This window comes from Saccopteryx leptura, chromosome 8 (genome assembly GCF_036850995.1).
Source record: "Saccopteryx leptura isolate mSacLep1 chromosome 8, mSacLep1_pri_phased_curated, whole genome shotgun sequence".
Lineage (NCBI taxonomy): Eukaryota > Metazoa > Chordata > Mammalia > Chiroptera > Emballonuridae > Saccopteryx > Saccopteryx leptura.
In genome coordinates, this window is record NC_089510.1 from 60,885,484 (window position 1) to 60,898,489 (window position 13,006).

The following is a 13,006-nucleotide window of genomic DNA, read 5'->3' on the forward strand; positions in this document are numbered from 1 at the left end:
AAAGCGTACCGGGGTCTCCAGCTGGAGTACACAGTAGACAAGAGCATGAATTTGGGTGCTAACTTCCCATGCTCATTCCTAGGTTCTAGTCCCAGGAATTCTGATCTAATTGATGTAGGATAGGGCCCAAGAAAGCACATTTTAAGAAAGCATTCCAGGTGATTTTAATGTAAATATGATCCATAAAGCATTCCTTTGACAATCACTGGTGTTAAATATGTAAGGGGAACTGCTTTTTGTAAACTAAGTGGCAGTTCCAAGGAAAGAAGAGATCTCCTTAGGGAAGGTTTAATGGAAAAGTGGTCATTAGTGCTCTACTTTAAAGCATGGGTAGAATTTATTGCTCAGATACTATGCAAATTTTAATTTGAATGCAATCTGCATAATTACTGGGTTGTTTTTTTTCTTTGACTTTCTGGCAGCTCCAAATTCTTTGTTGAAAGAACAGAAGAAAGAGGTGAAAAGATTAGCCCAAAACATATATACATAACACATAGACACAGAAGGCGGGGTGGCTATAGCCAGAGGGAAAGGGGGCGGGGTGCTGGAGGTGGGCAGAGAGGGAGGGAATGGGACAGAAAGAGACTTTGCCCGGGGTGGGGGGGGCCCACGACTGTGGGTGCAGGTGGTGTTTTATTGAGTTGTACACTGGAAACCTGTGTGCTTTTGAAAACCAGTGTCATCCCAATAACTTCATTTTAAAAAAGAAGAAAGAAAAGAAAAAAAGAAAAGAATGGAATCTAGGGACGACTGTCCTTCACCTTAAATTTTTACCAGAGGACAGATTCATTGGACAGATATTTCGGCTACTACTCAGAAAATCCCTAGATTGGAGAATTCATAAATTCAGGCTTCACTTCACCGACTGGAAGGTGTTCACGGCATTTTAAAGTACAGTTCACTTATACGTGTTTTGAGAGCTAAACTTGAAATTCAGTCTAGTTCACAGAACAAAGTACTTCCCGTTGAGTCCACGAGATGGCACTCTCCCACCATCCCTAGCCTCCCCCGCCAGACGCGCCGGCCTGTTGGTGAGTCTGACAGCAGAGAGAACCTGGGGAGACCCCGTCAGCGTTCCGGAACAGGCTCGCTTGAATTATTCTTAGAACATTAAGCATGACAATCTTCTTTGCTCTTTTCCCACTTGTTCCCGTCTTGTCTAATGCTGAAGGTCATATTATCCTGTTCCAGAAACAATGTTAGAATCAATTGGCTAAATAAAGAACACAAACACAAGCTCGCACAAAGACAAGGGGCTGAGGGGAAACAAATGAAAAAACAACAAACAAACAAACAAAAAACGCCAATAAGTGAAATGAGTTCTGAGAGTGAAAAACATAATATTCTAATAAACACAATGAATGGGAAATATTGGGAGGTGAGAGGAGGGAAGGGAAGTGTAGCAGATGGGGAATACAGGTTCAAAGAAATCGAACTCAAATCTTCCCTGCCCTTTCCCCAAGGTCAGCTCTCACGGTCGGATTGAATAGCCCTGGAGGGATCAAGGGCTTCAACAGGCTGGTTCAGGTTCAAGGGCTTGGCTCAAGAACCCAGAGCAGCCAGATGGTTGGTCATTTTCTATTTCTTTCTCACAATTAGCTCGTTAAAGTTCATGCAAATGCCTATGATCTGGTAAAACATTATTTTATAAGGGTTTCTGGAACTCCAGAACTCCACGGTTTGTGAATCGGAACCAGTGCTTCCCAGCTATTACGTCTGGGCCCTCTCACTGCCACCAGCCCACATTGCTGCTCGCCCAACTCCGTAAGCGACAGGGCCGTGCACGTTTGTCGTGGACCAGCACTTGCGTGTGCGGGGCATTTTCATCCAGAGTTACTTTGTGTGAAGCAAATGCCGTAAATATGAGAATGAAGGGCAAAGTCCTCACTACAATGCCAATTTTGCTGAGCTAGAAAATGATCTATAAAACCATTGTTGTTTTCTAAGCTTGTAAAGAAATTTTGAGATGAATTTTGAACTCAGGTGCTAAATAAAACGTCATTTGAAATATTAAGCCAAAATAAAATGATTAGCCGTACATCCTAAAGCAGAATGCTAATTTTGTCACAGCCACTTTTCAAAACCTTCAACAGCCTAAAAGATCAGGTCAGATACGAGGCTAAGTATTCGATGTTCTCCAGCAACTTTTCCAGGCCTACTTCTCACTGCTGCCCTATAATATTTCAACTTATTTCTGTTTTTATGAAATCTCATACAGTCTCATCTGTATTTTCTGAAGATTTTTAAGTAAGAGAAACGAAGACTATTTCATTGTGACTGTCACATTGTGACGTTCACTGATATCTGGATTAGGAGGTCCTGGCACAGAACAGAACTGCATAGAGCAGGGAAAACCTCACTTAAGGTTATGCCCGAGTAACTATAATGTTTACGTGTGCTACAGAGAGCGTGGATATCATCACCAATGTCTGAATTTCTGCACAATAAGTCTTTTTTTTTATTTTAATTTATTCATTTTTAGAGAGGAGAGAGAGAGAGAGGGACAGAAAGGGAGAGAGAGGAGAGAGAGAAGGGGGGAGGAGCTGGAAGCATCAACTCCCATATGTGCCTTGACCAGGCAAGCCCAGGGTTTCGAACCGGCGACCTCAGCATTTCCAGGTCAACGCTTTATCCACTGCACCACCACAGGTCAGGCTGCACAATAAGTCTTAGCTAAAATCCAGTCTTCCTAAGTAAAACTTATCTTTTCAGCTTAATGATAGACCTCATTAGTAATGGAAGGCATGTGGCATCTGTTTTTCTATCTGAAGATAAGAATGGTTTCTTTAGGTAGGACTCCTCTCCAGTACCTGGCAGCATCATTTCGGCACCATTCAGCCACACTCTAATTTTAAACAGTAGACCAGTTTTAGGTTCCTAAAGTGTATATATATTTGATGGGATTAAGGCAAGCTGGCAGTGAAGACAGTTCTTTATTGTCTCTCTCTCCTAGGGAAAAGTAGGTGGTATTGAGTTGTTTGAGCCTAGAGAATATAGTTCTGGTACAACTCTGGACCTTTGAGCTGTGAACAGGGAAATTCTCTTAAGAGTCGGAGAAAGATCTGGGATTTCTCATCAGGAAACCCAGGCCAACGCTTGGGAGGTAACTGGTAACTGCTTGTTCCTGCCCCACGAGGTCTTGGCTTTAGAATTGATGAAGACTCTCTGGTTACACTCTCATGTCTCGTAAATTAGAATGTCTTTTGCTATCTCTTGCAGAAGGGGAGAGGAAGACAGTAATACAGACCTGATCTAAGGGCTAAATCCAAGTGTGGTCATTTCCTGTTTGAAGAAGTCATTTTAGGCCCTGGCTGGTTGGCTCAGTGGTAGAGCATTGGCCCAGCGTGTGGTTGTCCAGGGTTTGATTCCCGGTCAGGGCACACAGAAGAAGCAACTATTTCTTCCCCTTCCCCCCTTTCCCTTCTCTCTCTCTTTCTCTCTCATCCCTTTCTGCAGCCATGGCTTAGTTGGAGCAAGTTGGCCCTGAGTACTGAGGATGGCTCCATGGCCTTGCCTCAAGCACTAAAATAGCTCAGTTGCTGAGCAACAGAGCAACGACCCCAGATGGACAGAGCATCGCTCCATAGAGGGCTTGCTGTGTGGATCACAGTCAGGGTGCATGCGGGAGTCCCCACTTCTCTCTTAAGAAAAAACAAAAGAAGTCCAAGTCCTTTTTTTTTTTTTTTTTTTTTTTTTTGGTAACAGAGACAGACAGAGAGGGACAGACAGGAAGGGAGAGAGATGAGAAGTTTCAATTCTTTATTGCAGCTCCTTAGTTGTTCATTGATTGCTTTCTCATATGTGCCCTGACCTGGGTGCTACAAGCAGACTAAGTGACCCCTTGCTCAAGCCAGTGACCTTGGGCTCAAGCTGATGAGACTGTGCTCAAACCAGATGAGCCCATGCTCAAGCTGGCAAGCTCAGGGTTTTGAACCTGGATCCTCCACGTCCCAGTCTGACACTCTATCCACTGCGCCACCGCCTGGTCAGGCTAAAAGAAGTCTTTTTACACTGGAATTGAACAATGCTCTCAGTTGATTGTTCCTCTCTTCCTTTCCAAAGAGATATAATTGAGTAGGGAGCCTATTGCTGGCTCCCTGGCTCTGAGGCTGTGACAATAGGGTGTAAGAAAAAAGTGCAGCAGCTCTGGGAGAGGCTTCCTAGGGGAAGTACCTGAGGCATAGAGGAGAAGAGACTGATTTAGGATGAGAAAGTGAGTTGGGGAACTCACTAAACTGAGGTTAGGATTCTAGTTCCCTGACAACCTAATTAATACTCTTCTTGTATCTTCTTACACTTCGCTTATTCATATATTCATTCATTTACACCTTTATTTATTCAACATTTACCCAAGAGAGACAGGGAAAGCTGTTATGGTGTCTGTGATACATGCTTATGTGTGAAGGTCCAGGGTCCCACTGATCTGAATCTTCAGAGATTACTAATTGGTGCAGGAAATGACACAGATGGCTCACTTTTGCATAGTTAACTAGGTAAGTGGTGATTCTGGCATTAGAATTCAAATCCCCAAATATAATGCTCTTTTTGTTATGCCATATACCATTACACCTTTAGCAATGCTCAGAACAGTGTTGGGAATTGGGAAATGTATGGGCTGCATTGTATCTGGGTTGAGGTGTTTTATCCTAGAGCATTCTCTACTCTGCCTACTACGTGGAAGCTGTCATTCCTACCATCAGGGGGCTTGCACCTAATTTGGAGAGAGATTCTATATGCATTAAAATTTAAGTAACAGAGTAAATCAAATGGCATTATCAAATTAGTATAATATTTTACAGGCTGGAGAAATTTTATCAGCCTCATAATGGATGTGCATAGGGTCTGGTGAGTTAGACTATGTGGCGGGTGAGTAAGGCATCATTTGTTTTATTTTCAATTTGTTGAGTGATTAACACGTATTAGAAGCATAAATAGAGTTGGATTTTCACATGTGGCAGATGTTTGAAATCCTCTTATCATCTGCCAAACGGATGATTTAAAGAGATACTGCCTTCTATCCTTTTGCCCTCCTTTTTAATGTAGATAGATTTTAGAAGAGAAAGTTTAAAAGATTCTTAAAAACTGGGGAAAAGAAGAGGGTCAGTGGAGAAAAATTTTGAAGTGCAACACATCAAAATTCAAACTTAAGACCTTATTTCTCTGCATCTGTTGGCAGTATTGTTATATTTGGTGAATGGCAGTCAGACTATCTTGTTATTCCAGAAACCTGGAGATCATCTTTGACTCGCTCTGTGGTTCCTACTCCACACTCCATCTGACTAATCATGAGTTGCTGCACTGCCGCCATTTGAATCTTAGTGTTTTTACCTAGGCTGTCACAGAATGCTCCCAACCAGTCCACCTGGGGCTAAATGCCTCCTTGTTGGATATTTTCCCAGATTGCAGTCACAGTGACTTTTCAACTTGCACAGTTTTTCATTTCATCCTATCTAACTCTTTAACACCTTCCAATAGATTTCCCATTGCTCTTAAAACAAAGCCAGTTTTTGCCAGTGGTCTTCAGAGACAACATTTTTCCTTTTTAAGAATTCCTCTCTTCTTCTGGCGCTCCTGGAGCTGCTTGTGTGCTCGTTCCGTGTGGACCTGGTACCTCTTTTGTGAAGGAGCAGCTGAAGAGCCTCCGGCACTTGACATGGCGGATGAAAAGCCCAAGGAAGGAGTCAAGACTGAGAACAACGATCATATTAATTTGAAGGTGGCGGAGCAGGATGGTTCTGTGGTGCAGTTTAAGATTAAGAGGCATACACCACTTAGTAAACTAATGAAAGCCTATTGTGAACGACAGGGTTTGTCAATGAGGCAGATCAGATTCCGATTTGATGGGCAGCCAATCAATGAAACAGACACACCTGCATGGTTGGAAATGGAGGATGAAAATAAAATTGATGTGTTCCAGCAGCAGACAGGAGGTGTCTACTAAAAAGGGAAGCTGCTACTTTACTTCAGAACTCTGTTTCTCCAGACCAAGAAGACATTCTCCATTAGAAAACTGCAACTTGGTTCCACCACATCCTGACTACTACCATATAGTTTTCTCTATTCTTTCATTTCCCCCTTCCCCATTCCTTTATTGTACATAAAGTAACTGATGTATGTGCACAAGCATTTTCATTTTTTTAAAAACTAAATGGCCAATGGTATGTTTTGATTGACATCAAATGGAGATAGGATGGGGAAAAATACTGGTTCTGTGAAAATACCCCCTTTCTCCATTAGTGGCATGCTCATTCAGCTCTTATCTTTATATTCCAATAAGTTATTTTGCTTTCACTGTTTAACAAAAGAAAAGAACAACATAAGAATCCTTGCATACCTTGTTTGATTGGAGAATTTTAATGTTTTTCATTTATCATTGTAAAACCAAGGACAATTTTATAACTTTTTTGTACGTAGCTGTTACATGTAGGGCAATCTGTTTTTAAGTAGGGATAAATTACTCTAAAGGAAATGAGTCCTAGATAGTTTTCCCTTCACATCAAGCGTCTTGTTGTTTAAATAAATGTCTTGTTTAAAATGAAAAAAAAAAGAAAGAATTCCTCTTATTCTTTATACTCCAACAGCAGAGTCTTCCTACATGGTGTCCCTCTACCTGAAAAAAAGTGTTCCCTTAGTCACCTCCATTCTCCCCTTGGACTTCAGCTCAACATTTACGTCTTTAGTAAAGAAACCTCTGGTTGGCTTGTCCTTATGTTATACACAACCATGTACCTGTCCTTCAAAGATGCAATTTCACATTTAACTTGTGTGATGTTTTGATTTCCATCTGTCTCTTCCATCACTAGACTCGGAGCTCCGTTGAAGCAAGAACCAGATCTGCTTTTTCCCACCATTGTGTCCTCATGCACAATACAAAACCCAGCACATAGAAGGAAGTCATTAAACATTGGTTGAGTGAATGACCCAAGAAAAATGGGAATATTTAATTTTAGAACAGGAAGTTAGTAAATGGCTTAAAAGAGATCTTCGTGGGAAGCTGCATTATACTGAAAAAAAATGAGAAGTTCTTTTCAGCTCTACTGAAAATGGGTAAGAAAGCTCTATATTGTGCAGGATGTAAAGAAATATTGGGACGGATTACCAGTGGAGGCTCTGAAATCTGTATAAAGTATATTGATAGTGGCAGAATGTATGTAAGGAGAGAATAAAGGCTGGATCAGTGGACTCCTGAAGGGACTACTGATGAAAACAAAGTTCCTATTTCAATAAAAACCTCAGGCAATTTCACATGTCTGCCTGAGTCTTAGACCTCAGTTCTGAATCTGAGTGCCTTTTCCAACTATATGCAAGAATGTGATAAAGGCAGAAAATGCCATGTTGTCTTGTCTTGGTGATTCTTGAAGATTCACTGCAAAGAACAATCACACTTGCGATTAGACTCACACACTTAGTGTTGCAGTTCAGGACAAAGTGGCCAAACTTTGTGACTCACGGGCCGAAGCTTTATTTCAGATGTAGCCCCGCGAGGTGCTTCTCTCGGGCCAGCCGCCATGCCTCTGGGACCAGAGGGCTCTATAAAGCCAGAGAGGCCTGCAGGCCCGAGGAGCTCTGCAGTGGTGCAGCACGTGCAGACTGAGGTCTCAGCACACTGCCCATGCCACTGTGATGATGGACTGCTCACACCTGGACGTGTTGCACTGGAGTTTTGACAAGATGTCTATCCTTACACGAATGTTTTCCTACTGATTAATACAGCAAACTTGTCTTGCCTATGGGCTCTCTGCTCTGGCTTTTACTCATCTGAGTCTAGAGCAGGAGATTTATTCACTAGTGATCTGACTGCACTTGCATCAGAAAACAAAAAGACTGGGAAGCCCTGGTTCTGCCTCTTGACTGATAAGAAGAGTCAAATCTACTCAGGTTTCCTGAGGATGGCTTCTGGGTTAGCTCTATGTTTTTAGGAAGGCTTACAATAAGCCCTTTGGAGCAGCTTTTACCTTCCTAAATCAATTTAACCAATGACAAGTGCAAACCTCACTGCTGAAGACATGCCAGTGAACAAGGTGTACTCATCGTCCTCGGTGATTTTAATGTCTGAAAGAGAGGTAAAACCATGAACCATTATTATAATGCTCTAGAGGAGTGAAGAAAGCACAAACGTTAAAATCATATCCAGTTAGAATAGGAGATGTTTTCATAGTACATTTGCAATTTTTCTTAATAGTAAGATCATATCAGTGGGTGAAAATGAATAAAATACTACTTTTCAGTTTGAGGTGTCTCAGGGGTAACTTGGAAGGTATGTCTAGAAGCTATTAGAAATGAGAGTCACACTTAGGATAGTTGTAGGTGTTTAAGAAAAGGATTGGCTTCATTGCTGCAGAATATATATATATATTTTTAGTCAGTTAAAGTGATGTGTGTTCCAAAGAAGAATTTCCACAGTGGACTACTACTTGGCTTTAAAAAAGAAGGAAATCTTACCCTTTGCAGCAGCATGGATGAATGTGGAGAGCATTATGCTAAGTGAAGTAAGCCAATCAGAGACAGACAAGTACCATATGATTCTACTCATGTGGAATCTAATGAACGAAATGAACTAACAAGCAAAATAGAGACAGACTTATAGAGAGCAGGCGGACAGCTGTGTGTGGAAGGTGCTGGGTGTGGGGTGGGAAGATTAAGCAAAAAAGGAAAAAAACACGGACACAGACAACAGTGTGACGATTGCCTGGGAATGGCGGCCGGAGGAGGTAGAAGAGGGTACGAGGGCGGGACTGTAAATGATGATGGAAGCAGACCTGATTTGGGATGGTGAACACACAAGACAGTGTACAGATGATGTGTTGTAGAATTGTGCATATGAAACCTGTATAATTTTGTTAACCAATGTCACCCCAATACATTCAGTAAAAAGGGAATAGAAGATTATAATTAAGAGAGTACATTTATTCAAGGAAAAAAGAAAGAAAAAAGGCAGGCCGTGGAGCGAACCATGAGGGTGGAATGGAGTAGGAGGCAGTGCCGAAGCTCAAGGAAGTCGGAGGTTTTATGTAGCAGGGTTATTCGGTGATGTTTCCAGGATGGTGGAGGCTGAAGAAAGAAGGAAATTCGGAATGAGGGTTACTAGCATATCTTCCCTCACTCTTCTCAGAAACTCCGCTGGCTTTGTTTTTGTAAACTTCTGGGTAAAAGGTAATGCTGTTACCCAACTTACTCTTTTTACAGGTAGCATGTTTCTCTCTTATCACCTTGTAGTTCATGGATGACTTTTAATAGCAACGCTGGTATTTTTATTTTCTTTTTACTGTCGCATGTTTCTGTCTTACCACCTTGTAGTTCATGAACGCCTTTCAATAACAACAGTGGTATTTTTATTTTCCTAATGACCTTGAGACTGGGACTGTCAGTGTTTTATTTTACTCTGTACAGCTCTATCAGCTTCTCCTTCTGGTCACCAGCATCCTCAGTAAGTTCCGTTTCCTCCCCCTTTCCCAGAGAGTTCCTCTTCTCCTCAGCATACTCAGCTGTGACCCTCCCTCCCAGCATCTCTTGCTCCAAGGCCCTGCTCATGAATCTAAGTTGCACACTCCAGAGATACAATTCAGATTCTATCACTCTTATCCTTAGAAATTTCCATAGCCTCCTATGTTCACAGAGACAAAGCCGGAGCTCCTTGGCACAGCACAGAGTGAGCACTCAAGGAATGCTGTCTGAGTGAATAAATTAACAAATTAATCTCTGGGTCCTTCCGCACCTGCCCAGGTTGTGGTGGGTCCCATCGTTGTGTTCTTCAGCATCCAATGCAACGTCGTGAGACACAGCACCTTGACTGTAGTCAGTGATAAAACATTATGGGCTGTATTTAGTCTTTTCTGGGAAACGGCATCCTCAGCTTTATGTAGAAGTCTGAACCTACAGAGAAAGAAATCATTAATCAGGCAAGCTACTCAGAAACAGATGTAAACTTAAAACTATCTTGTAAATGCAATGATTTGGGGAAAGTGACGTCATTATCTAATCTAGTGCAGTGGCTGGGAGAGCTCACTGGAATAACGTGGGGAGCTTCTGAACCCTGCCAGGGTCAGAGCCCCATCCCAGACTCACTAGCTCCATTCATGATCATTCCTTTCGACAGAGGTTCTCCAAGTGTGGGCCTCTCATCAGCAACATTAACATCACCTCCGAACCTGTTAGAACTATACGCTCTTGGTCCCACGTTCTGAATGAGCAATCCAGAGGTAAGGCCCAGCAATCTGTTTTAACAAAGCTTCCGGGTGGTTCTGATGTGTATGAACGTTTGAGAACCACTGCTTTTCAGCGCTAAACTCTGACTTGTTCTCCTTATACCAAGGGTCAAAGCTAGACACAAAAGCAAGTATTTCTCTATGGTACCTTTGTACAACAAAGTAGATAATTTTGGGTCCAGGAGGCTTTTTACTCCTTATCAGTTAATGCTGGGTCACCGTCTAGAGTGAGAGTGGGTTCCTGGAAGACGGGAACTATGCTGGGGTTGTGTTCTTCTCTTTCTCTTAGATCCTCAGCTCCTAGCACGTGGAACAGGTGGTCTGTCAGGGTGAGAAGGAAATTCTGAGGATTACTTGGGCTAACTGAAAGAGGTAGATGCATTAATTGTGATTTGTTGTTCTTAAATCATATTGTTTTCGAAATACTCTTTAAAATGCATATTCTCTTTTAAAATACCAGGGAATGAAAAAACTCAGTTAAGTTCAGATAAATGTTATCATCATTTGGGCTCCTGGAAATGTAATCAGGAGGCGTCGCATACGAACACATAGAAAATTACTCTGCACAGGGAAAGTGATAAGACCGGGGTAAGCGAAACCAAACAGAACAAGGAGAAGAATGCTTATTTTGATTAATGCTTGGTATACTTCAGCAGCAAAAGCAATAGCTCATTTCACTTTTCAGAGCAGCTCACCTTCAGGAAACCAGAATTTCCGGTATGGAAAGACCTAAGGAAGTCCTAGGTAAGCGTCTTTCCTTCAGAGACAGGGAAGTGAGGCTCAGAGACCCACCCACAAGCCCTGGCTGGGCAGTGCTGTTCACACCAGAGCCTGACGATCAGCACTTCATCTGTCACAACAGCCTGGTGCGCTGACTTCCTAAAGCCTGCGAGTCAGCGGGAGACCACTGGGCCCAGGGATTAGCCCAGGTAGATGCTCTAGAACAGGGGGCCAGAAAGCCAGGGCTCCTTCAAAGACTTTTGCTAATATTTCCCATCTTTTGTAAGTGACCTTCCATTTCAGAACTGAAAATCCCCCTTGTTTCCTTTCAAAATGTATTCCCCATTTAGCATTGAAAGAAATCAAGGTAGTATTTTTTTTAATCTAGTGTTGCCCTAAATGAGAAAGAGATCTGAGATAAATCCAGGATATCACCCCCACGTCATAGCCATGAATGTTTTTTTTTCCTGATGTTTTCAATTGGTGGTTTAAAGGTAAAAACATACATCATAGAACATTGGAGCAATGAGAGAACCCCTTTCCATTGAGGAAACAGACCAAAAGGTATGACTGCAGTTCTCCAAAGTGTTTAGATAGAGTAATTGTGAGAAAGAGGCATGGAGCCATTTCCTCTAATTCTTTCCTCCGTGTACTTGAAACACTTCAGTCTGCAGGACGTCACCCCTGGGAGACTCCTGAGCTCTGAAAAGCAGCTGGATGAAAGAGTTCTGCTGCCCCGCTAAATGGAGAGAGAAACCATCATGAGTTAGCTTATCAGGATACTTTTGATATCCTGATCATGGGGCTTTTAACTAGCATGCTGAGATCTGGGGGCAAAAGCTTTTAGATAGGCTTTTCAGTGACAGCTGAGTCACAATAACTGTGGGTAGCAGTGACTGCTGTTACGGTCCCTAAAATCAACTTCACAACCCGTTCCCTGTTTCTATAGGTTATAACTGTAATCAAGTAGAACAAATAAGAACACAGAAAAAATCAACTCCCCATTAAGATTGAATCATAGAACACATGCTTCTTTTCCTGTCTGCCAAATACACACACACACACACACACACACACACACACACACAGTCAGAAGCTTGCTCCTATGGCAGTACATGTAGCAGATGGTAAAGAGTGTGGATTCAGGCTGCCTGAGTTCAGTTGCACCTTCACCTATGAGACTTCAGGAAGTTATTTAATTTGTCCATGCCTTATTTTCCTCATTCAACAAAAGCCTTGATTCCTCACAGCGTTCAAGGTAAAGCTGATGTTTAGTTCCTCCACTGATCAGAGGCTAGTCAACCTTCAGCCTCCTGGGTTCCTTCTTTGCACAGACCTTTCCAAGGCCCTGAGAGGGGCCCTAGTAATGTGTTCACATGTTCAAATGTTCACACATTTTTCAATTTGCAAGAGTAAAATATTTTACTACAATTAGTTAGATGACTAGCTTTTTCCTCTTTGCCATCTCCTTTATCACTCGTTCCCTGTTGAGTATAAAGGAGTTGTCACAGGCATTTTTGGGATCTGGCTATGAGGAAGTTAAGTTGGGGATACATTTAATTTGAGCTCAGTAGATTATCATTTATGTTTACAGTTACTTCCTAGTAAATCATTGTTAAGAAGACTCCAGTTGCACATTCTGGTTCTTACGAACACAGGTTCAGCTGCCTGCTGTGACAGTAATTCAATATTCATACGACAGGTGCTGGTAAAAAGGAAAGAGGTTTGTTTAAATGCCGGCAGCCTGAGAAAATGGAATGACTTCTGTTTTCAAAATTCTAACATTTTACCAGCTCAGATGCCTTGGCCAGCTTATATAGGGGACTGAGGGGCTTTGAGAGGGGGAGAACTTCTAGGGGGAGGACCGTCGTGAAGTTTCTCTTGAGAAAAGGACTTTATTTTCATGGCTGGCTGGACTTCTGTGGTCCTCTTGGCCTTGTAACTGAGTTGAAGCTAGCGAGTAATTCATAAACTAGACTTATTCTGAAATGGTGCCTACACATTCCTGCAGTCCAGTTGTCCTTTTGACCTATCTGAGAATCAAAGCTGCAAACCTGAGCCTAGTGGGAGTGAGGGTAGGG

General features: G+C 42.3%; 1 protein-coding gene and 1 pseudogene across 2 annotated transcripts in view; both read left to right on the top strand.

Moving 5' to 3' along the window:
• Positions 1-13,006, top strand: part of FGF12 (fibroblast growth factor 12) — a 614,102-nt gene that overhangs the window by 262,102 nt on the left and 338,994 nt on the right. The window lies entirely within an intron of this gene.
• Positions 5,561-6,496, top strand: LOC136379699 (small ubiquitin-related modifier 2 pseudogene; annotated as a pseudogene).